Genomic DNA, 23,269 nt, shown 5'->3' on the forward strand with positions numbered 1-23,269 from the left:
ATCATGAATTATATGACATTCAAATTAACATGGCTACCATTTTGCTTTATGATTCTCAACCGCGTTCACTGCAACATAAAACGACTGAGATCCGAAATTACATGACAGTTTCAGCAGAATCGATCCGACGCCATTAATGACGACAGATCACAGTTTAAAAGAGCCCTGTTACTGTCTGCGTAGAGAGATATGAGAGACAAAGCGAATGAGATCGGTTAGCTAGTCTATCTGCAACGTCTACACATATTTTGTAACGAAGCAAAAACGTAATACACAAAGCACGGTATTTCGGTGACGTATAATGAAACGAGTCAAAATTATCCCGTCTAAACGGGACAGTATGTAAGCGGATAAGAGAATATTTTTTTTAAGTTTTCGAAAATGGCGCATTCAGTCTTTTCAATAGCTTACCTACTTCTTCCTTTATAGCTATAAACTATTTTCGATTTCCAATCAAGAGACATGTTTAGCGTATATTTCATGGGAGTCCACCAGCGTTTCTTCCAGAAAATTTTACCTGGATGAGTTAAATTAAAATGCGAGGAAGAGCACATCACTTACAATTAACTGTAATTGTACACAAAAGTACGAACAAACCATGCGAAACATACAATTTTCATTATTAGAGTGAAAATTTAAGATAATTTGGTATTGTATTTAATTAAATAAAATTTGCATTTAAACAATTTGGCATGCAAATTATTCTATTTTTATTCACACACGAGATTCAAGTCAAAATGACGAACAATATTTATGATGATATACACCAAGAGTATGGAAACAACACAGGATGATGTCAAAAATAATTTTATTATCGAGATATTTCTTCCGAGCCCAGTAGTTGATAGTCACTGGGAGGAAAAGTCCCTTCGGAAATACCCTCAAATTCTGCAGTTCATCGAAAACTAAAAATAAAAATATGAATAAATAAATAAATCGAAAACAACTCAAAGAATAAAATATTCCTCTGTAAAGAAACAATAACACAACACAGATTTAATTCCATACCATTCCGAATTTATTTCGGTAATATAAATAACGCATCATCTCGGCTTTCCACACCAAAAGTCGAAAAAACAAATTCGCAACAAATAATGATTATAAAAATAACAAACTGAGGCCCGGTATTTTAGACTGCTATGTTTATTAATGTACCTATATACTTGTGCAGAGTGGAAGGTATTCAGTGACAGTAACTTCACAGAGTAAATTAATATGAAAGCAATGAAATTTTCTTCTCCATTTTATTTTACTTCTTTTCATTTAGTGAGAAATCTACTTTCCTTCTAAAAATAAATGCAACATCGCTGTAAATTCTGTAGCACTAGAAACAGCCCTTCTTTACAGCAGTGAGGGCGGTTATGTAGTTAATATCAACATCAGACCGACCGCCGGCGTGGCTCAGTCGGTTAAGGCGTTTGCCTGCCGGTCTGAAGTTGCGTTCGGGCGTGGGTTCGATTCCCGCTTGGGCTGATTACCTGGTTGGGTCTTTTCCGAGGTTTTTCCCAACCGTAAGGTAAATGCCAGGTAATCTATGACGAATCCTCGGCATCATCTCGCCAAATACCATCTCATCGGCGCTAAATAACCTAGTAGTTGATACAGCGTCGTTAAATAACCAACTAAAAAATTAAAAAAAAAAAAAAACATCAGACCTGTTTCACGAGGTGATTGCCCTTATGTCCTGCGGTATTCAGGTCTTCATAGATTGAGACACGCTTCTGTTAATACCATTGTCAAACATCCATTACTGAAAGTGATTTATTAATAAATTAATTCAATTAAACTTCTCCTAAAGAGCAAATGTGACAGAAACATTATGCAAAATTATTTTTGGAATTGAGAACTCGAATGTAAAGACGATCATAAAATGTGTATTTGCACATGTGTTTAAAAGATAAATCAAAATCATGTGAAATAATTATTTCTGAATAATCTTAGCGCAAAGGAACAAAATGGCACAGGACTTCGATTCCTGCTATTCTCAGGATTGGTTCCCTAAAAGGACTCTCATGGAATACCTTCCACCTTGTACCTAGGCATATATGCCTCATTTATTCACATATTGTTCAACGACGTTTACAACAGCAATTGTAATTCACGCGTCGCGTCGGAGAGATTATTATCAAAGGACTACGAATTAGTGACGAGAAGGAGATTTCGAAAGAGTCTAGAATCGGTCGCAGCAAGACACGTGTGTATTCGTTCGAGGAAAACTCTTCACAGACTGTAATTCCTCGAATATATTCCCAAAAGTTTTCCTTCCATTAGATTTATTCTTGCCAACGGTTTAGTCGGCTTTTCACTTTTATATTCAGACTTGGATGTACACTAAAGGAACCGATTTTATAACCCGTGTTGAATGCATTCGCTGGCGAAGCAAGATAAGGAGGTTGCCATGCAATGGTAGCATACGATCGTGGATCGTGATGGTTGAACCTGTCAGAGGTTATGACCTTATTCACAAAGCTGTAAGGATTTGCCATACGCAGAGGAAGAATATTGGCCTCAAGGCTGAGCTCTTAGGAATTAGACTGCTTTCAGAAAGCACGCCATGGAAAACATAACACCGCGATTAAATATAAAAGTTCGCCCTCTTCGTTGTTCGTTCAATATTCGCGTAAACTAATAAAATGATAACAATGGATTCCATTTCTCTGTGTTCTGAAAGAGAGGCACAGTTTCGAAACAATTGGTGTCACGGAGATGCAATACTTTCTCACTATGCACTTTACGGGTTTCACAACTATTCACTTAGACCTATCATGTCGTGAATGATTCCCGTTAGTAGTTTAATTTCTTAAACTATCTTCCAGAAGATTCTCATATATGAAATCACTTACTATGCATCCAAATCTGAGGATAAACTTTCGTTTTCTGGATTTCACAAAAAAAAAAAAAAAATACTGTTTATAACTCCCGAAAAAGTTATCTGACTTTATTTACAAATTTATTATTTAATTATATGAATGGAATTATTATATTTATGCATAAATTCATATAAAATGTAGGTATATTTGTATATTGTAGCCATTTTAATGGTTTCTACTTAAACACAATTAAAATATCAAAAAGGTTTATAATGAGATTCTAAGTATATCACTTTCTTGTCTAGTAAGCAACAATATTCAATTGAACAGTATTGAAATGAAATCGTTGAATGAGTGCAGCAGTTAAAAAAATGCTTTTGCGTAAATTCGTTCAAGCATAACAAGTGAGGCTTAGAGCTATTTACCCGTAATACCGATCATTTTGGAAACAGCAACCTTTCTGCTATCTATACATCGCGTGACACGAACTATAAAATGTCATTTGTCAGTTTAATGTAATACAAAGAATCACAACCAAAATAGCTGCATTTTGTTTGCAGTAAATCGTCAAAGCATGTTGTTGATTGCAAAAACATCCATTAAGCCACGGCATGGCTCAGGGAAACGGGAGTTGAGCTCATGTAACTAGGCTTCACTCGGGTTTGGATTCGAATCCACTTGGACTTATTATCCGATTGTTTTTTTTTCTAGGTTTCCCTCTCTTATCTCGACAAATATAATCTCGTTATCACCAAATCCAACAACGCTTAATAATCTCGCAGTTGAGAGAGCGTCGTTAAAAACCACATTAAGACTTTTAATGAATATTAATAATTTAACGTCCATCATTCATGGATAAATCACTGTACACGAGAAAACAGATGGCATACATAAAATTACATAGGTTGGATAAAAAGTAATGGCAACACTGCTGTCACGTGACGATGGTGCGTTCGAGAATTGCCAGCTGTATGGGCATGAACAAGGACTGTTAGATGAGTTAGTGTAGCCAGCGGCGACAGTACTCTGTCAATCTACTGCAGTGTGTAGAAAGTTGACTTTCATAGGGATAGTGCGAGCGCCCTCAGATCATGTTTACAAAACTAGAGCAACGTTCCTGGATCAAAATTGAAGTGGCACGAGGTCGTAGTGCACAAGAATGTTTTCAGGGACTGCGTGAAGCATGTGGCGATGCAGCGTTGCCAGTAGCACGATGAGTTAAAGCGTTTCGGGAAGGCCTTGTTGGAAGTGCTGTGAAGGTGATGTTCATTGTGGCGTATGACACTGATGGGGTAATACTGCACCACGCTGTACCTCCAAGGCAGACGGTAAACGCGGACTACTACTGCAGGTTCCTGCAGCACCACCTTCGTCCAGCCCTCAGGAGAAAACAGCGACACTTGAGGGTACAGAACCCCATCACTCTTCATGTTAATGCAAAGAATCATACCGCTGCTGCTGTCAAGGACCTCTTGCGTCGCTGGCAATGGGAGATCCTGGAACATCCTCCGTACTCACCCGATATGATCCATGCGATTACGATCTTTTCACCAAAGACCAAATTGAAAGAACCACTGCGAGGGACCCGTACAATACCAGAGATGAACTTATCCGTGCTTTAGGGCGGTCAATACGGAACATCAACAAAGATGGACGCGCTGATGGTGTACGACGCCTTCCAAACATTTGGCAAAAGTAATAAATAAGGGGGGCGACTATATAGAAGGTACGTAAATGTTGTACCCCTATGAATAAAGCCATGTCAGAAATATCGAACTGTTGCCATTACTTTTTATCAAACCCAAGTAGTTACAGAGATACAGTATAGTGGTTAATTCGACATTGAGTAATTCGAATACATATTTATTCCTCTTGAAATTCCTATTTAAATCAACGTAAAAATTAACACTTAATTCGAATTTTTATAATCTTACATTTGAATAATATTCGAAGTCAGTACCTGTACTTCATTGGTTTCGACGAAAATGTCTTCTATTCATTGATTTACGACAAAATAATGTCATACCTGGAATTCTACAGAATCCCTAAGGATTTTCGTGGCAATCTCAGTTATTAATTATTTACGGAATTCAAATTATATTCTTAAACTTAATAATGATAGTGTAACAGAAAAGGAAATTACTGCTGTTAACAGATATCGTACTATTTTCCATTAACTGACAGCAAATAATATGCCGCCTGAATTAGTTAATTCAGTTTCTTACAGTGCCTAATTTGAATGTAAATCATGTCAAATTGTGCCAACTCAGCAGTTAGAAAATGATTAACTATCGTCATATCTACTGTATAACATGCGTGTATTCGCGGAAGTGTTGTCAGTAGTAAAGTGAACTTAACAGCTTTAAAATCACGAAATTTAAGTAGATCAGGTAACGGGAAGAAATGTTTAAGTTGCAATTTAGTACCTCATAATACATTGAACCGACTATATTGTTTACAGTTGTATGTGTTCCTATTCCTCTTACCCTCCAGTCAGTAACTTTGAGGAGAACGAATTTATTGTGAAAATCTTCATTACAGTACGTGCAGAAATATTGTTACTGGCTCTTCTGCATTCACAATGTCGAAGCATGGAGAATTCTCAAGTTTAACGTTAGGAAATAAAGTTGAACTGTTTTTTTTCTATTGGCAGTCTAAGTTTTTACAATATATAACATAATATAATATAATATAATATATGAGATATATCGTCGTTGTTCTTGTAATAACTCCTATGTGCAAAATATACAATTTTTCAGTAGGAAGAAAGACACATTTATTCATCCTATGGCAGTCGTGCACAGGAGATAGTGAATTCTTACATTTTCGAAAGAAAGAAATATAATTACATATAGGAGATTTTATTATTTGCTGTATCACTAATTAAGTTATTTAATAGAGCAAAAATCTGAAAATCGATAAATATGTTACATAGGAGTTATTGCAGGAACAACGATGATATGATATGATATGATATGATATGATATGATATGATATGATATGATATGATATGATATGATATGATATGATATGATATGATATGATATGATATGATATGATATGATATGATATATGATATGATATGATATGATATGATATGATATGATATGATATGATATGATATGATATGATATATGATATATATACTGTATATATATATATATATATAATTTATTGCTCGATCAACGCATTTAGCGCTATACAGACCACTTATAAATACATTACGGTAAATTAAAAAAATACAAATATACAATGTGTGACATTGAACTGAGGGCAGGCCTTGATTGGGCTCCTCAGTGAACAAAAAATTGTTACATAATCACTAAGATACATAGCAAGGTTGGCATGATAATAAATTTTGATTACAATATTAGGTCCACGGGAAGTCGGCTTTTCATTCTGGTAGGAAATGTGGACTTACTTCCGAGAGAGTAGTGGATTGTTAAAAATGGTAGTCTAAGTTTTATGAGCATACAGATGAAGCATATCAGCACTTAAGTTAAAGTATGTAGCACATTTATTATTAGTTATTAATACGAATATTATAAAAGAATGCTTTGCTGATTAATTTATTCTAACTTTGGACATTTCGAATGTTTTCAAATTCCCTTAGAGTTCGAATTTAAAAAGTTCATTCTATTTTGTATCAGGGACGCTGGAAAAGTTCACTTTTTGTAGTACACCAAACATTAAAAAATTAAAAATAAAATAAAACCCGTTCCCGGAATAAGTTGGTCGTGACATGAAGTTGTTAAGATAATCTGACGCACTGTCGTTCATGTGTATAGCTACACAAAAACAAACAATGCGATGTTTCAAATGGATTTTGACCATGATGACTAACGGAATATTCCTGAATCTTACATAAGTGGTAGGAGCTGCGTTGTAAGGGCCTCCAGCGGCGACCAGAGGAGCAGTCACCGCGCGAGCATGCGATTCAACGCATCACAGGAAGTCGTGTGTTTATAGAAATGTATGTCGATTACATTTGCAAACTATTATTAGTCCTAAGGTCAGCCATCCCTGCCCCCAACACAACCTACGGCATAAATTAAAGATCCATAAACTCTGATTCAGTCGTGGGTGGCACCGCCAACCTTCATCCCTTGAAAGAGCTTTAAGCAAATACAAGAGCTGAGACCCACGTGCATGCGAGTTGTGTAGGCTATACGGAAGGGAGCTAAAATAGTTTTCTCTTTCAGTTACAGGAAATAATGAGAGTAAAGAATTATAGAATGACGCGACGATAAAATTACGCGGGTCAGCATTCTGAAAGCAAACAAAATAGTTACTCCTTAGCGGCCGCGAGTCGATGCAGCACGCAACATACTCCCACATTGATAGGCTACGCCCATCGCTACATCCAAATGCGCAGATTACTTTACAAATTTCAGAAACGGAGTTTAATATACATTACTGAAGTACGATCACAAAAATCGTAACGAATATAAAGGCTACTATTTACTTATGTTTGCGTTAATTCACCATTAAGAGAAAACATTTTTCACAACGGCAGGTTTAAAGCACAGTATTAGTCTAGGATAAAGATTATAAATAACTTCCTAATCAAAACGCACCCTGAATATTCAACAAAATTTAGTTAAGTCCAATAAAAAATTAAACATGTGCTTATAAATGACATTTAAATAAATTGATTCAATGTATAATGTATTTGTGTTTTTTTTTTTTTGGTAGGTTTTTATATATCATTTCTGTGTCATAGCTTGTATTTCTTGTATGTAGATACTACAACCAAACATCAGCTTTGCTCATACGTTTGTACCTGACTTTTATAAGTTTTACATACTTCACTTAGTATAAATAAGTCCATACCTGTGGAGTAAAGGTCATTTCCGATCTCAGGCGGAGACTTCTACAACACAGGGATACAAAAGTTGATTCCACGGTATGACAAATGTCTCATTTGTGGGGAATATGTTGAAAAATGGCTCAACAATTGCTGAATTTGTTGCAATAAATCTTTCCATGAAATTGTGTTTTCTTTCTTTAAACGACCCCGGGAAATCTACTTTCTGGACGTGCCTCGTACAAATGACCATCCAGCGAAACCTACATAAATACAGAAATTTTATACTAATCATTAAAATGCAAAATAAAAGGTTTGAAAATACGTCCCTAATGAACAGTTTGCCTTAGTTTCACAATCTTGCCCAAGACTCGTGTACAGATTAGGTTCCACATATATTATTGTAAGCAGAAATTTTCTTCCACAAATATTATTAAAAGTAAAAATTTCGATTAAGTATAATTGCGCGAAAATAGTGAAATCAATCTTTTGCAGTATCACAATTCTCTCAACATATATTATGAGAAAGTGAAAGAAATGTTTGTCGGATAGACAGTGTAGTCCACACCTGTGGAGTAACGGTCAGCGCGTCTGGCCGAGAAACCAGGTAGCCCGGGTTCGAATCCCGGTCGGGGAAAGTTACCTGGTTGAGGTTTTTTCTGGGGTTTTCCCTCAACCCAATACGAGCAAATGCTGGGTAACTTTCGGTGCTGGACCCCGGACTCATTTCACCGGCATTATCATCTTCATTTCATTCAGACGCTAAATAACCTAGATGTTGATACAGCGTCGTAAAATAACCCAATAAAATAAATAGAAAGTGTAATGAATGGGAAATATTAAAATTCTCTACACCCGCACACATAACCACACACAGACACACGTGTCTATTAATTAACGTTGCTCTTTATGAAGAAGCAATTCCTGTTTGGCGAGACTATCGTTCTTTTTAGGAGATGGAGGTGAACATGAAATGTTTTGAAGAGCTCGTCCCCAAAAACAAGTTCAATCCACTTTCTAAGTTGTAAGAAAATGCACACAGACCATTCTGTTTCTGTTCGTTTGTTAACTTCTGAGGCTGTCCTAAGTTCACAAAAATGTCACCTTTTAGATTCTTAAACATGTTAATTTACTTCGAATTATAAATTAACGATTTCATTCAGTTATAAAAACACATGTCATAAGCCTGTCTTGTCGCCTTTTATAGAACAGCCGACATCTACTTGACTGCTCGGTTTATATACGAAACTACAACTCTACTTACCTCCCGGAGGAAGCCATGCTAATTATTTTAACGCACTTGGCCGGATTTAAACGTCCGAACTCGGATCCAACGGTCAACAAGGTAACGGCAAGACCAGCAAGGATAAACGTTCATCTCTGTTGATACATGCGGACGCGAGACCAGAAGTCGGCTGGTCGGTCGCGATCCTTCGTGGGTTGTCGCGACATGGATTACTTTACATACATACATACATACATACATACATACATATTTTATATCGCCGTATACACACGTACACATTTCATCTTGAAAATGCAGAATAAATAAGGGAAATTATTCGGTCGAGAAACATTTGTCATCCAGTCTGCTATAAAAAAACTGAAAGAATTTATAAAAGAATTATATTACCAGTTGTTCTGTACGGTTGTGAAACTTTGACTATAATTTTGAGGAACAGAGGTTAAGGGAGTTCGAGAATAAGGTGCTTAGGAAAATATTTAGGACTAAGAAGAATGAAGTCATAGGAGAACAGAGAAAGTTACACAACGCATTGTATTCTTTACCTGACATAATTAGGAACATTAAATCCAGACATTTGAGATGGGCAGGGCATGTAGCACATATGAGTGAATCCAGAAATGCATACAGAGTGTTAGTCGGTAGACGTGAGGGAAAAATACCCTTGGGTAAGCCGAAACGTAGATGGGAGGATAATATTAAAATAGATTTTAGGGAGGTGGGATATCATGGTAAGGACTGGATTACTCTTGCTAAGGATAGGAACCGATGGAGGGCTAAGTGAGGGAGGGAATGAATCTCCGGGCTCTTTAAAAATCATTTAAGTAAATAAGTGTTCTAACAAGAAAATATTGCAAAGGTGTTACAATATTTCGTTGCAACGAGAGTTGAATTTTCTTTCGTTTGAAACGAATCTCATATCTGTGAGCTATTAAATGATACAGTGACTGGGATTTTTTTTTCGCACAATTAAAAATAAACTGAGAGGCTGACATTGATTGTAATTAACTCTAACGGTCTGTATGAACCGTGTACACGTGTGTCTTTATGATGCTGTCTGACGATGTTTTGCAGCACTGCAAACTACATTTGCATCTGTAGGTTCCGATGCTGTGTAACAAGCTGCAGAGTTTCTCTCTCCCCTCTCTCTCTCAACAAAATCCCTTTACGACTAATTTCTCCTTAGTTTACGACACGATTTTATTTACCGGGTAACACCGAGCCATTATTATTATTATTATTATTATTATTATTATTATTATTATTACTATTATATTCCGCGATTATTTCTGAATGATGTTGGAATGGAAAGGGATTTAAGTGAGGGGGGCACGGATGGTCCAGCACTGCGAACTGTTGAGATATATTGTGCTAACTCTCGATATGAAATGAGTTGCGTGCCATACAGCCCCTATGCGGACTAACCCAACCACATGACTCCCTGACGACAGGTCCCTACAGCCAACAGAAATCCATATACCATTCCTGCTTCGGCAACTTCCCCCAAGGCCCCCCTGTCGGTCCGAGGCGAAACTCCTCCCCCGAGTACGTCCGCCTCGGGTGCTCGTTGCAGAAGCCATATAATGTCATTTACCTACATTCCACGGAGGCCGGTCGAAAGAGCCAGTAGTTCCGGGAGGGCGCCTGTAGAGTGATCTGAAAAATCAGGAACGGGATTATGAGGAAAGGATGATGGGTGAGGAAAGGAAGTGGCGAAGATGAGTGGGGTTCCAATCGCCTGATAAAGTTACCTGATATTCATCCATAGGAGTGAGGGAAAAACCCCGAAGAAATCTCACCCAGGCAACTCGTCCTGACCGGGAATCGAACCCGGGACCGCTAGGTTCGGAGTTGAATGATGTTAGTTATGCATTCATTTCCGCGTTTATGAGTAACAAAATATACAATCCTGCTACAGTATGCAAGGACATCTCTGCCTCTTCTCTTCTTATTAGATTACCCTTCCTCACCGCCCAGTTTTCAACCATAAAATAATGCTGGTTGAGTCAACGCTTTGTAGAATTTTGAAGTGTCTCTTTTAACGTTTAATGTGCATTTTAACGTCCAAAAAATATGTCTCAATACAGTAATGAGAGATTTTTCTGTGTTTGCACCGTGTCACAGAAATAGAGACGACCAACGTTTTGACTTTATCATCTAGGAAGGCAAGTAAATGGTGAAAATACTTCTTGGAATCTTTTAACTGTTTTTAAAGATGTATGAAGTGCAGTACTGAGTGGGTATATGTAGGCTATATATTGGTGAGGAAGGACGGAGCTACCGGATGAAAAGTCGTCATTGCTTAGTTATTACGGTTATAGCTGGCGGCTTTTTTTGAGGCCCTCAACAAAATTGCAGATTTGTAAAAGATAGAAAGAGAATTAAAAAAAAGAAAATGGGCAGAAATATAACTGCGAGTAAACACCAAGAAGAGAATTCCGTCCAGATGATGATGCGGGAGGCTATATTTGTTTGTTCGGTACCATGTCAGTTTACTCCCACGCAAAATTTTCATCATCGGCCAACCAAGCTATTGCCAAGAACATTTGTGGTTTGCCGCCTCTTAAGTTTATTTCCTTACCTACATTCTTTCCACTATTTCCAACCACCTCTGGTACCTCCGTGCATAAAGAAAAGAAAAATTACGAAAAGTAGCAACATTTATCTTTCCTCTTTTATTTTAAACATACTAGAAATACGTACATAAATAAATTACAGACATTAAAAAAGATAAACTCGATCAATTTCGAACTCGGAAAATCTTTCGTCCAAGTCCGACTTAGCTCTATGCTATCAGAGTTAGGGCCTGTACTACGACTCTCGGATAAAGTTCTAGTTTAAACTTATCCGGCAGATGGCATATTTATCCGGAAGTTGGGTTGTAATTGCGTACTACGACTTTTGGTTATGTGCAATCTGGAGGCTAAACTTCCAGATTAGCAATCCGGGAGGCAGAGCAGCAGATTGGCGTTATCCGGAGGTTGGAACTCGGTGTTGAAATCAAGATGGCTGCACGTTGTACAGCTGGTGATTTGAAGGATCAATTTAATTTTGATACTGATTCTGATGATAAGTTCTGGAGCAGATGCTTCGTTATATCAGAACAGCAAAACGAATTAGGCCCCGTCCAAATAATTTTGAAGAATGGGATGACGAGAAATTTTTTAGACAGTTTCGAATAACGAAACCTACTACATGAAATCAATTATCAACTGAAACAAGACACAGCTCGTAAGTACACAGTTAATAATAAGCTACACTATTTCGGTAGGTATTAAATCAATATTTTGTATATAATAGCACTATAATAATTACTTTGAAGTACAGTAACCTGTAATACAGTAGAAGTGAGGTTAGAATGTTGCTTCATACAGGTGTTCTGTTGCACTTACAAGGTATGAAGGTGATTGATATAATAATATAGGGCAACCTACAATAATAACAGTTTCAAAATACTTTTATATAAAAAATAATAACAGTATATAATATATCAAAATCCTTTATATGGTAAACTACCATTTCTTCACAATTGCGTTACCACATTAAGATACAAATGTATTCACATATTTCGGTTCTAGTCAAGTCATATGTACCATAAACGAAAGAAAAATTGAGTGCCGACACCAATTTCCCAAATAAAGGTGGAAAGTTGCTGTGAAAGTGGAGTGCGGTGGAGAGGTACGGGTAGGCGGGATCGTTCTATCGAGATAGAAGGGTAGGCGGCAGGGAAGGGCAACACATTCATTTCATTACTGTGTTTTCTTACTAATTAAAGGGAAAAGACAAGTTTTCGTAAGATCGAGTTAGTGACAGGTTAGTATGATTTGCATATATTTACAATTGTCTAAAAAAAAATGTCAAAACTACATCCAAACCTCTCTCTTCCAGGCTATCCTGTAGGGAGTCCTTGCCTTCTTTTGGTAACGCTATTGTAAAGATTTACCGGTAAAGTTGTAACCAAATCTCATTGTTTATACATTTTTCCAGAAATAATGCCTTACCTCCAATGGACCAACTACTACTGGTATTGAGATTCTATGCCACTGGGAGAACATTGACAACAGTAGGAGATTTTTGTGGGGTCCACGAAGTTACAGCAGGAACTGTTGTCAATCGAGCTAGTGCTGCATTTGCTGCTTGGTTTAATTGAAGTGATGACTTTTAATGCTTCATTGGGAGTAGTTTTATTTGCTCCAGTAATTAAGTGCAAGGCTTATTCCCCCCCCCCCCCCCAAGGGATTCTGTCTCTTTTTGATGCTGTTACGAATACTTCTGAATAGTATTTTAATACAGGTTTTATGTATATATTATAGGTCTTGATTAAAGTTTTCCTAGAACTGTTTCATTTTGTGTCTGCTAGTTGTTTAGTCAACTCTCCGAAGATAGATTGGAATACCAATAAGGCATCACTCATGAGTAGACATCGGATTTTTAGGCACTAAAAATTGCAGTTTTAGGCGCCTAAAATAAGCTCAAAATTTGTAAAATTAGGCTCTATTTTAATGAAAATAGGCATTTTAGGCACATCAAGGTATCATACTTATTTCTTTCACTGAAATTTTTAGTTATACACTAAAATACGCACAAAAAAGTATGTTTAAACATTAAAAAAGAATACTATATTATATTTATAAACAGAGCTGCACAAATTTAATATATTGAAACTAATGAAATAATGATTATTGATATCAAGATTACTCATTTTAAGTTATTGAAATTCAGTTCCATGCTCAGACTTTATTATAATTATCTGCACAGTACACCACCAGAATTTTTTCTAAATTCTCCACAGTTAACCTTTGCCTTTTGTCACTGAGAATCATTTTGAAAGCAGAAAAACTTATTTCAACCGAAACTGATGTGAGAGGCGCAAATTTTAAATTAGGTACAATAGAAACATCAATACTTACTGGAACATTTACACTTTCCCCCGATATCACTCTTGATACCTTTTCCAACAATGAAAATCCTACATTCTTATTTTTAACTTTTTTCCCAGTTTCGCCCAAAGCAGAATGTATGTTCACTTGAGCTTCCTTTACTATTGCTATTTGGCTACAAAGAGATTGTTTTTCACTTTCTAATTGTTCAATGCTTGCAGGTATGAAAGAAAAGTTTGATGTTATGTAGGCAATATCGTTTTTCACTCGTGAGTCATTCAGACAATCTTTCACTGCTTTCACACACGCTTTCATGCAGAAGAAGCTAAATTAGTAGCGTGAAAAGCTGCCAGCTAAGCAATTAGAATATAAGAATATCATCCCGGCAATTGCTATCAAAGTTGTAAGGAAGAACTGAATATTATGAGTACATACGTTTGACTGGAGAATTCAAAAGGTTAAAGTGTAGTGGTCTTAAAAAGAATTATACCTCAGGATAGCTCGGTCAATGTATAAATATTATAGGCCTACTCATTAAAATTAATAGAATTTATATATTTCAACTATTGTTGCATACCTGTTTACTACAAATCTTGCAGAATATTATTTTTCCATCATAAGTGAATTCTGAATATTCTGTTAGCCATTGCCGGATCAATGTAGATTTTGCACTTATATTTTTCGGCATTATCACGTTAAACTTCACAGGAAAACGTCCTACCGCTCAAAACTTCTCAACACAAATAAGGTGAGGGAAAGAGCAACTGTTAACGAGCATTCAAATGAACCGCTGTTATTGAGATTCAATTGGACAAAAATACAAAGTTCCACTTATTGTTGCATTTCCTGGTAGTGTTAACACTAGGAGGGCTTTCTTTTAAATATTTTGTAATGGTTTACCCTATTAATTCGCAGTTTTACGACTTTTCATAAGTATTTCAAAAACACTCTTTCTCCAAAAATTGTGATTTTATGACACTCTGAAGGGCAGTACAGCTAATCGGTTTCAGACCGAAAACAGTCATTTTTATAATATAGAATATCTCTGAATCGGTAGCAGCACATGTTGTGATTGTTGCCTGCTTCAAAACTAAGGTTGGTTCTTTGTCGGCATTTATGCCTCCAAACATGTTAAATTCGGTGAAATCTATTGCGAGTGTCGTGAGATTCAAAACATTTTGTTTCCTTTATCAATGGTTTCATGGCCGGTGTGAAGCAAACTTTCCACTTTTTAAATGCCTTAAATTTCGCAGTGAATGCATGTATAAATTATAAAAAGTAAGAGTAAAATGCGAAACTTTACAGTGAGTTAGGCATTTTTAGGCGAATATTAACAAATTAGGCTCTAATAACCGTTTTAGGACATTTTAGGGCACTATAAAACTCTTTGAATACCTTTCAATTTCCATGAAACACAAATATTAATAATTATTTTTACTTTTCTCCTAAAGAAACAAAATAGGCATTTGCCCTAGAATCCGATGTCTGCTCATGAGACAACTGTCAGGAGATAATGTGGTAGGGTGCCAAGTTCCCTTCTCCTTCCATGCATATATCGCTCACCAGTAGGAGTAGGCCTAACATATTTCATTAATCAGACTTAAGATATGCTTGCTATATACAGTATTATTATTTAACAAACTGTAACAGTTTATTAAATTTTAGACGTGACAGTTTTTCTTCATTTCCTGAAAGTTTTGGAATTGGCATTTATGTTTTGCAAGGGAGCTGTTTCATTCACGCTAGGCCTAGTGATTCATGTATGCAAACATATTCATATCGTTACTTTTTATATATATTTTATTGCTTGGATCCCTCACAGTGATGTCTTAACAGGCTAAGATGATTCAAACACAAAGGTTTGATAAATACATTTTAAAAATTATGACCAGGTACACTGTAGGCTATTTAAAACAATAAAAATGCACTGTATCTGCAATTCAAATTTATTTTACATAAGCAAAATATGGTAAAACAACATTTTTCAAGAGGCACATTAATTGAAGCGTCGGCTGGAACAACGTTATAAATTATATTTGGTAAAATTTACAGGAGCTGCAAAAATGTGTATATGCGTACAACTTTGTTCTTATGAGGGTAGCAAACTTTTGAGTGGACAAATTTCACGTACTGCATTGATGGACAGTTGCAAGCCAAGGAGTATAGCAAGGTAACATGACATACAACATTATTACACGGAAACACACCGAATGAAAATTTTGTAACTTACAACGTTGTTCCAGCTGACGCTTCAATTGTATTCAGGTACTCTGTGAATGTGTACTTAAAGCAAGAGAGATGCACTATAGCTGCAATTAAATTTAAAATTTATTTATTTATTTTGTGTGAACAAAACACGACATTTTTCAGGAGACACAATAAGCATAATCATGTATTACATCCACTGTCTCATTATATATGCTATGGTACATGTCATATTTACAAATTAATAATATACAGGCTAATACATAAGAGTACATAGTAACTGTAATTAAACACAACACAAATACATATGCAAATACACAAAACTTGGAAAACTGTGGCAGAGCCAACTTCAGCTATAAGCCCCATTTGTTAGAGATCTGCACGGGCCATAATTCTTAGGCCCGGCCTGTCTCGGCCTGATCTGAACCAGACCCGAACCCAACCAGAAACCTTAGATTAGTTAATAATTATCACCTGACTCGAACCTAATCCTGAAGACTAGCAGATAAAGCAGAGGCCAGAGACCACAGAGATCAAGAACAGCTGCAAGAGATTATCACTCCATTAGAAGGATGAGAAGAAGTAATCTCCCAGTCATCCAGGTCAAACAAATCTGGTCAACAAAATTAAACATATTTTTTGTTAAAACATAAAGAATGGGTCATTATTGTAGCATTTACTTTCTGCCACTAATTGAAGATGTCTTTGTAGATAGACCATTCATTAAAGAGGAGGAAAAAGTAATGTAAAAACTCCAAATCTTACTTTTGATATTCCAAACCCCATCTCTTTGCAAACATGAGGATATGACTTACTTTTATTTCAAATCATTCTATGTTATAATGTTAGATTCCAACTTTCAACTAATGTATTTTTTAAAGAAATCACTGTAATAGTACTGAAGTTCATGAATTTCTAACATCTCAAGTAAAAGTAAGTCAACATTAAACTTACAGTTCACAGATGGAGAAAGATTTTTCAATGTGGCTAATGCATTCCTCAGGGGCTTGCTTTTTCTTTCTTTCTTTTTTTTTTTAAGCATCCTTGGGGTGTAACTCGATCAGCTATTATCCCATTATCAGCTGAAATATTTAAGAGAGGGATATATGCTTATATTCAGATCTTTCTGAGTTTAGCCTACACTACCTACACTGAATAAACCAGTAATTTCACTTAAAACTTACTTTCATTACACTGTGAAAATACCCGTACAGTGGAAGACCTTCACCTGCTGCACCAGCTGACTCTGTAATATTTTAAGAGTGGAATTAATTCATAAGATATTTAATTCTGGAGAAAGATGATGTTTTATCATAAATGTGTGGACACTTCAAAGTCAGCAGCTGTAACAGTATTGTATTTTCTAACGTGCTATTAATCCAAACTCATTTTTAACAATAAGAAAGTGAAGCTGCAATAAAAAAGAGAGAGAGAGAAAACCAAGCAAATAGTTCTATTGTAAATAGAGTGTAGTCAGTTTCTGTTTTACCTTATGAAAAGATATTTTTCAGTTTTTCTGTACACAAAAAATCATTCACAAGTTTCAAAATGAGAATCCTCACGGTAAAATTGAAATACAACTTAACATAATGTGGCCTAATCTAATTACAAACCCATTACAGAGAAATCTCAAAATAAATTCTTCAGTTTAGTGTACTTTCTATTTTTAGGCCTACATTTATAAATTTCAAATTCCCACTCAAATCCCACATAATATTATAATACAATGATGTTTAGTTTTTATGACATCCATTTCTTGTGACCATTTCATCATTATGTACAATTTATATTTTAACATTTTTTTTTTTAACTTTTGCATCTAATTTATCTACTGCTTGCTGCAGATTTCATATAGTATGTGTGTTAGTTTTATTTTCAACATGTTGGCTGAAAATGTGTTTACATGTTACAGCTATTTCAGATTGGAAAAAGATCATACGTAGAATGTGAAAGAATGTTTTGTAGTATAAATCAAATTACCTGGAGATATTGTTGGGATGTCCAGTTTCACTTCAAAAACTAGAGAATTGCACTGTGAACCTGAATGGTAATAATAGAAATAATAGTATTATAAAGTAATACCGACATTAAATTAAATTTGTATAACAACTTTCAAGAATCTAATATTTTCTTTTATCTCTAAAGCTCATCATCTCTTCTTCTGACTCTTAATTCCTTACACACTAACCTCATTCGTGTTATTAGCTGCACTGGTATCAGTGGAACTTGGTTTAGTTACTACTTCGGTTGTAACAAAAGTAAGTAAATAAATAAATGAGTGAATGAATGAATAAATAAATAAAAAGAATTCAAACTTGTGTTATACAATTTCCTCTGCTTATTATGTAATAATTGTATAAATTAACATATAAGTGAACTTATGCATTGAATATTAATAAAAATCACTGAGAAATCACTCAATTGATAGGAGAATTAAATCACTTACCTTGGCTAAGTTTGGATTTGGTTTTGCTTCAGTTGGAGGGGCTCCAATTGTTTGTAGCCTGCATTGTCTCTCTGCAGCAGCAATTTTCTTTGTGTTCTTTTCCAAGAATTCAAATTTGCTTCTCAGCTGTTTTCAGGTCCTTGTATTTGTGCTGATGTTACTATATTCTTCCCATGCTTCATTCTATATTACTAAAAAGGAAGTAAAACTAGGTTAATTCCATATGCAACCTACAACATTAGAAGATATACTGTAATTCTCTTTTTCCCTTATCTAAGTTTCTATACTTAAATAAGCAAGAGCTTTTAATGGACGATTGTCAGTACAATATCAAACATGACTATACTGTACATAGAAACTTTGGAAAAAACTGAATATCTTCTGTTTCTGTGTTATTTTACGAGGTGTTGAATGTGCATTACAGTGAGTGATTATAGTCGAACTGGTAGCAGCAACAGATATTGCATTTTAGTGGAAACGTCTCTCCACCTCATGCTGTTCTTTTAAAAAATAATGTTAGGCCCTATCTGTGATCGAATGGTATTATAGGCCTAATACAAAATATCCGCCCATTTACTAACAGTAAAATACGTAGGCCTAACATACTGAAATATTGGTAATTTGCTAGGAACAGTGTACCTTGCTGTACTAATGTTGGTTAGAAATCCCAGGCCAAAAACAGCATTCATTATTATCAGTAACAGTGAACGTTTCTTTTTAAACGAGTTACTATGCCTTCGACCCATGATTTGAAGCCGTGAGTACATTATTTCTAAAAAAATTACCGAAATAGGCCCTATTCACTAATAATGTAGGCTATACAACAAACTGAAAGCACACTTAATATTAATTACAATACAAAAATAATTGCCACCTACACTTCTTGTGCAGTTACACATGAATAAAACAATGATTATGGAGTCCCAAACGCACTTTTGCTGGAACCCGCACCCGTCCTCTTTAGGCCTACTAATTAAAACCAAAATATTATCATATTGTAGGAATTATTACTATTCGAAAAGAAACATAACCTTTAAAATCTTACCTTTTGCTTCCATGTAAAGTTTCTTCATACAGTATGTGTAAGTTTCTGTTCTTCACTCTGTTATTTTCTTGGCTGGAGCTTCAGCATTATAATAAATAATAACAATAATGCTTACAATAAAACCTCAAAATAAATAGTACCATATAAACACGGAACATAAACATGAAATACGCGGGGAAAGGTATACCAACGCAATAAATTTCACTACATTTTCAGTAACTTCATTGCCAACGTAATAAAAATGTTACTATATCTTCCGGATAACAATCCTGCAGTTAAAATCCGCTGGTAGTACAGAACAAAATATTTAACTTCCAGATTGCTAAACTGGAGTATACGAATCTGGAGCTTTAACAGGCGATCGTAGTACAGGCCCTTAATCGGAAACGATAAAAACAGATTAGATTGATTAAATACGAAGAGGTGGCAGACCGCAACTTTCACTGAAAAATCGATATCCTTTGTCCTTTATAATTTGGCTTTATTACTCCATGCTACCTGTTTTACACAACTTCCATCCAGGACAGTATCAGTCTTGGTGATCCTAAATTCTAGAAGGAACTCAGGGTAGACCAGACTCATCAGCTGTGTCTGGGATCTAATATGGGAGAAGGATATTCCGAATTGAAAGTCATGGAGCAGGTTAAGCTCGCTTGTCAGAGTTAAGACAGCTCACCTACTGAAAGTAAAGCCCTGATCGGGAAGAAAAAAAATCCTCGTCGTAAGATGTTCTGCGAACAAACAGTTCCTCTCCTACTTAAACAGTTTTCACTAGGGACATTCAAACCCCTACGGTGACTGGGTGGGCAGACCTTCAGCCTATCATGTAGGCGGTCCGGATTCGAATCGCGGTGATTTGCATTGAAAAATCCACAGTGATACTTGTGGCAGACAGTAGTTGGGGGGGGGGGACCCCATATTAGGCATCTACATCATTCCGTCAACATTTTTCCATTTCGTTATCATTTCACAGCATTCCCTGAAAGCCGCCTGGTGAGGAGGGGCCTGGTCTGGGAACGAATGGGGTTGCCTTCCCCAGCCGTGGGACTGAAGCCGGATGGTCTATGGCGAGTCCTCGGCATCACTTCATTTCATCCCTCTTTGATCTGATTACCTGGTTGGGTTTTTTCCGAGGTTTTCCCCAACCAAATGGCAATTGTCGGGTAATCTTTTGGCGAATCCTCGGACCTCACCTCATCTCACTACATCTCGCCAAAATATTGTAAAAAGTTGCAGAAAATAGTACAAAATTGTAGAAAATTACTAAATTGTAAAACTGTAAAAATTTGTAAAAATTGTAATTGTAATAGTGTAAAAGCTGCGGGCTAAAGCAGGGAGATGCACTATCACCTTTACTTTTTAACTTCGCTCTAGAATATGCCATTAGGAAAGTTCAGGATAACAGGCAGGGTTTGGAATTGAACGGGTTACATCAGCTTCTTGTCTATGCGGATGACGTGAATATGTTAGGAGAAAATCCACAAACAATTAGGGAAAACGCGGAAATTCTTCTTGAAGCAAGTAGAGCGATAGGGTTGGAAGTAAATCCCGAAAAGACTAAGTATATGATTATGTCTCGTGACCAGAATATTGCACGAAATGGAAATATAAAAGTTGGAGATTTATCCTTCGGAGAGGTGGAAAAATTCAAATATCTTGGAGCAACAGTAACAAATATAAATGACACTCGGGAGGAAATTAAACGCAGAATAAATATGGGAAATGCCTGTTATTATTCGGTTGAGAAGCTTTTGTCATCTAGTCTTCTGTCAAAAAGTCTGAAAGTTAGAATTTATAAAACAGTTATATTACTGGTTGTTCTGTATGGTTGTGAAACTTGGACTCTCACTTTGAGAGAGGAACAAAAGTTAAGGGTGTTTGAGAATAAGGTTCTTAGGAAAATATTTGGGGCTAAGAGGGATGAAGTTACAGGAGAATGGAGAAAGTTACACAACGCAGAGCTGCACGCATTGTATACTTCACCTGACATAATTAGGAACATAAAATCCAGACGTTTGAGATGGGCAGGACATGTAGCACGTATGGGCGAATCCAGAAATGCATACAGAGTGTTAGTTGGGAGGCCGGAGGGAAAAAGACCTTTGGGGAGGCCGAGACGTAGCTGGGAAGATAATATTAAAATGGATTTGAGGGAGGTAGGATATGATGGTAGAGACTGGATTAAGCTTGCACAGGATAGGGACCGATGGCGGGCTTATGTGAGGGCGGCAATGAACCTACGGGTTCCTTAAAAGCCAGTAAGTAAGTAAGTAATAGTGTAAAAGTTTGACTTGTTCCACATCTTAAAGCTTCATTGCTCATGTAAGATCTATGGAATATAATGAATGAACGAAAGAATGAATGAAACCTGTGTACGCAGCGGATATTAGTGTAGTCAGCAGGTGGGTTTCGAAATGCGCCTAGTTTGAGGGTTAGCGCAATAGATCGTGAAAGGTCGCAGTGCTGGGATGTAGTATCCTCCTCCAGAAATGCCATTCCATTCCAGATCATACAATAGAACATTACAATTATTAATGCAGGATAAATAAGCCTGCTTTACTTGAAATCCTCCACTGTGACTTAAGTGGAATAATATCCGGCTAAAAATTTTGTCTGAAGGGTTGCCATGTTGACCACATGATCAGGTAATCGCGCAACTTGCGAATTCATTCAAAATCCTCGTAAGAGAGAATACAGAGAAAGTCGAGAGGTCCAATACTTGACGTCAAAGATTACAGTGACGATAACCTTTTGCTAGATCATGAATTTCAAGTACGTAGAGTAGGTAGGCCTACTCTATATTATATTTCCTATTGGAAAGAATATCTCAACGTCAAAACAAGAAAACCAAGCGCATTTGTCTTTCTTAAGGAAATTGGCAATCGTTTTATCATAAGGACTCAATACGGTTAGCATAACATGCGAAAGGTTTCAATTTTCATAAATTTTGAGAAAATGTGAAGGGGAAAATAGCGATTTTGCATTGGCAACAGTTATCTTATCGCTAAAGGACGGTAGAACCCACGATGTTTTACGACTTACAGCGGAATATTCTCTAACCCGTTTCAGTTGCTAAGAAATAAACATCAGCATGCCAGATAATACAGAGATTATGCAACTCTATACAATGCAAGTCATAATGCGGTTTCTAAGTCTCTGAAACGAAACCAATATCCGTACTTCCACTTATTAGATAAGATGTAAAACAGTACGACCCGTTAGCAACAAAAACGTAAAACATGAAGTATTTCTGCATATTATAATGAACTATAATTTTCTCATACTAGAGATATGCTTTACGAACAGGCCTACAGTTGGTCAAAATGAAAGTGGCCGGTCTCTTGAGCAGTGAAAATTTTCAAAGTCCCTTCGGGTGAGCACGCAGTTCACTAGCGTAAACCTCCGTGCGCCGCTTTAGTTAACTCCATAATACAAGGCGCTGATTTGGGCTACTTCCACAGCAAGCTTCGAATCTCCGTAGTGAATTTTTTGTTTTGTCCTTTCTTTTATTTTTTACAATTCCTTTTAGTGTAATATAATCAAATACTTTTGCTTATGTTACTTCATGTTACAGATAATTACAAAACTGGTGAAAATTTGTGGTTATAATTCCAGGAAAACAAGATATATTTTGTCATTAGAATTATGGTTTTTCTTCTTGTTTACAATTACTACGTTTAGGCCCTGATGATTACGGATTTAGATTAGTATAATAATTATATTCCCTGTAGCACGACTTTGAAATGAATTATTGTCAATTATTTAAGCGTCAACATATTTACTGAATGTTCCTTAGGCAATAGAGTGCAAAGCAGCAGGGATTAATAAAATAA

General features: G+C 36.1%; 1 protein-coding gene and 2 long non-coding RNA genes across 5 annotated transcripts in view; 1 reads left to right on the forward strand and 2 right to left on the reverse strand.

Moving 5' to 3' along the window:
- The window catches only part of LOC138712369 (E3 ubiquitin-protein ligase RNF19B-like), a 365,180-nt gene that overhangs the window by 208,788 nt on the left and 133,123 nt on the right, over window positions 1-23,269 (reverse strand). The window lies entirely within an intron of this gene.
- LOC138712367 (uncharacterized) lies at window positions 11,672-13,205 on the forward strand. Its single transcript, XR_011335698.1, has 2 exons — window positions 11,672-12,091; window positions 12,848-13,205. It is a non-coding gene; the product is annotated as an uncharacterized lncRNA (long non-coding RNA).
- On the reverse strand, window positions 16,362-18,192 carry LOC138712368 (uncharacterized). Its single transcript, XR_011335699.1, has 4 exons — window positions 18,134-18,192; window positions 17,926-17,985; window positions 16,900-17,191; window positions 16,362-16,558 (listed from the first exon to the last, which is right to left on the reverse strand). It is a non-coding gene; the product is annotated as an uncharacterized lncRNA (long non-coding RNA).

The sequence above is a fragment of the Periplaneta americana genome, chromosome 13 (genome assembly GCF_040183065.1).
Source record: "Periplaneta americana isolate PAMFEO1 chromosome 13, P.americana_PAMFEO1_priV1, whole genome shotgun sequence".
Lineage (NCBI taxonomy): Eukaryota > Metazoa > Arthropoda > Insecta > Blattodea > Blattidae > Periplaneta > Periplaneta americana.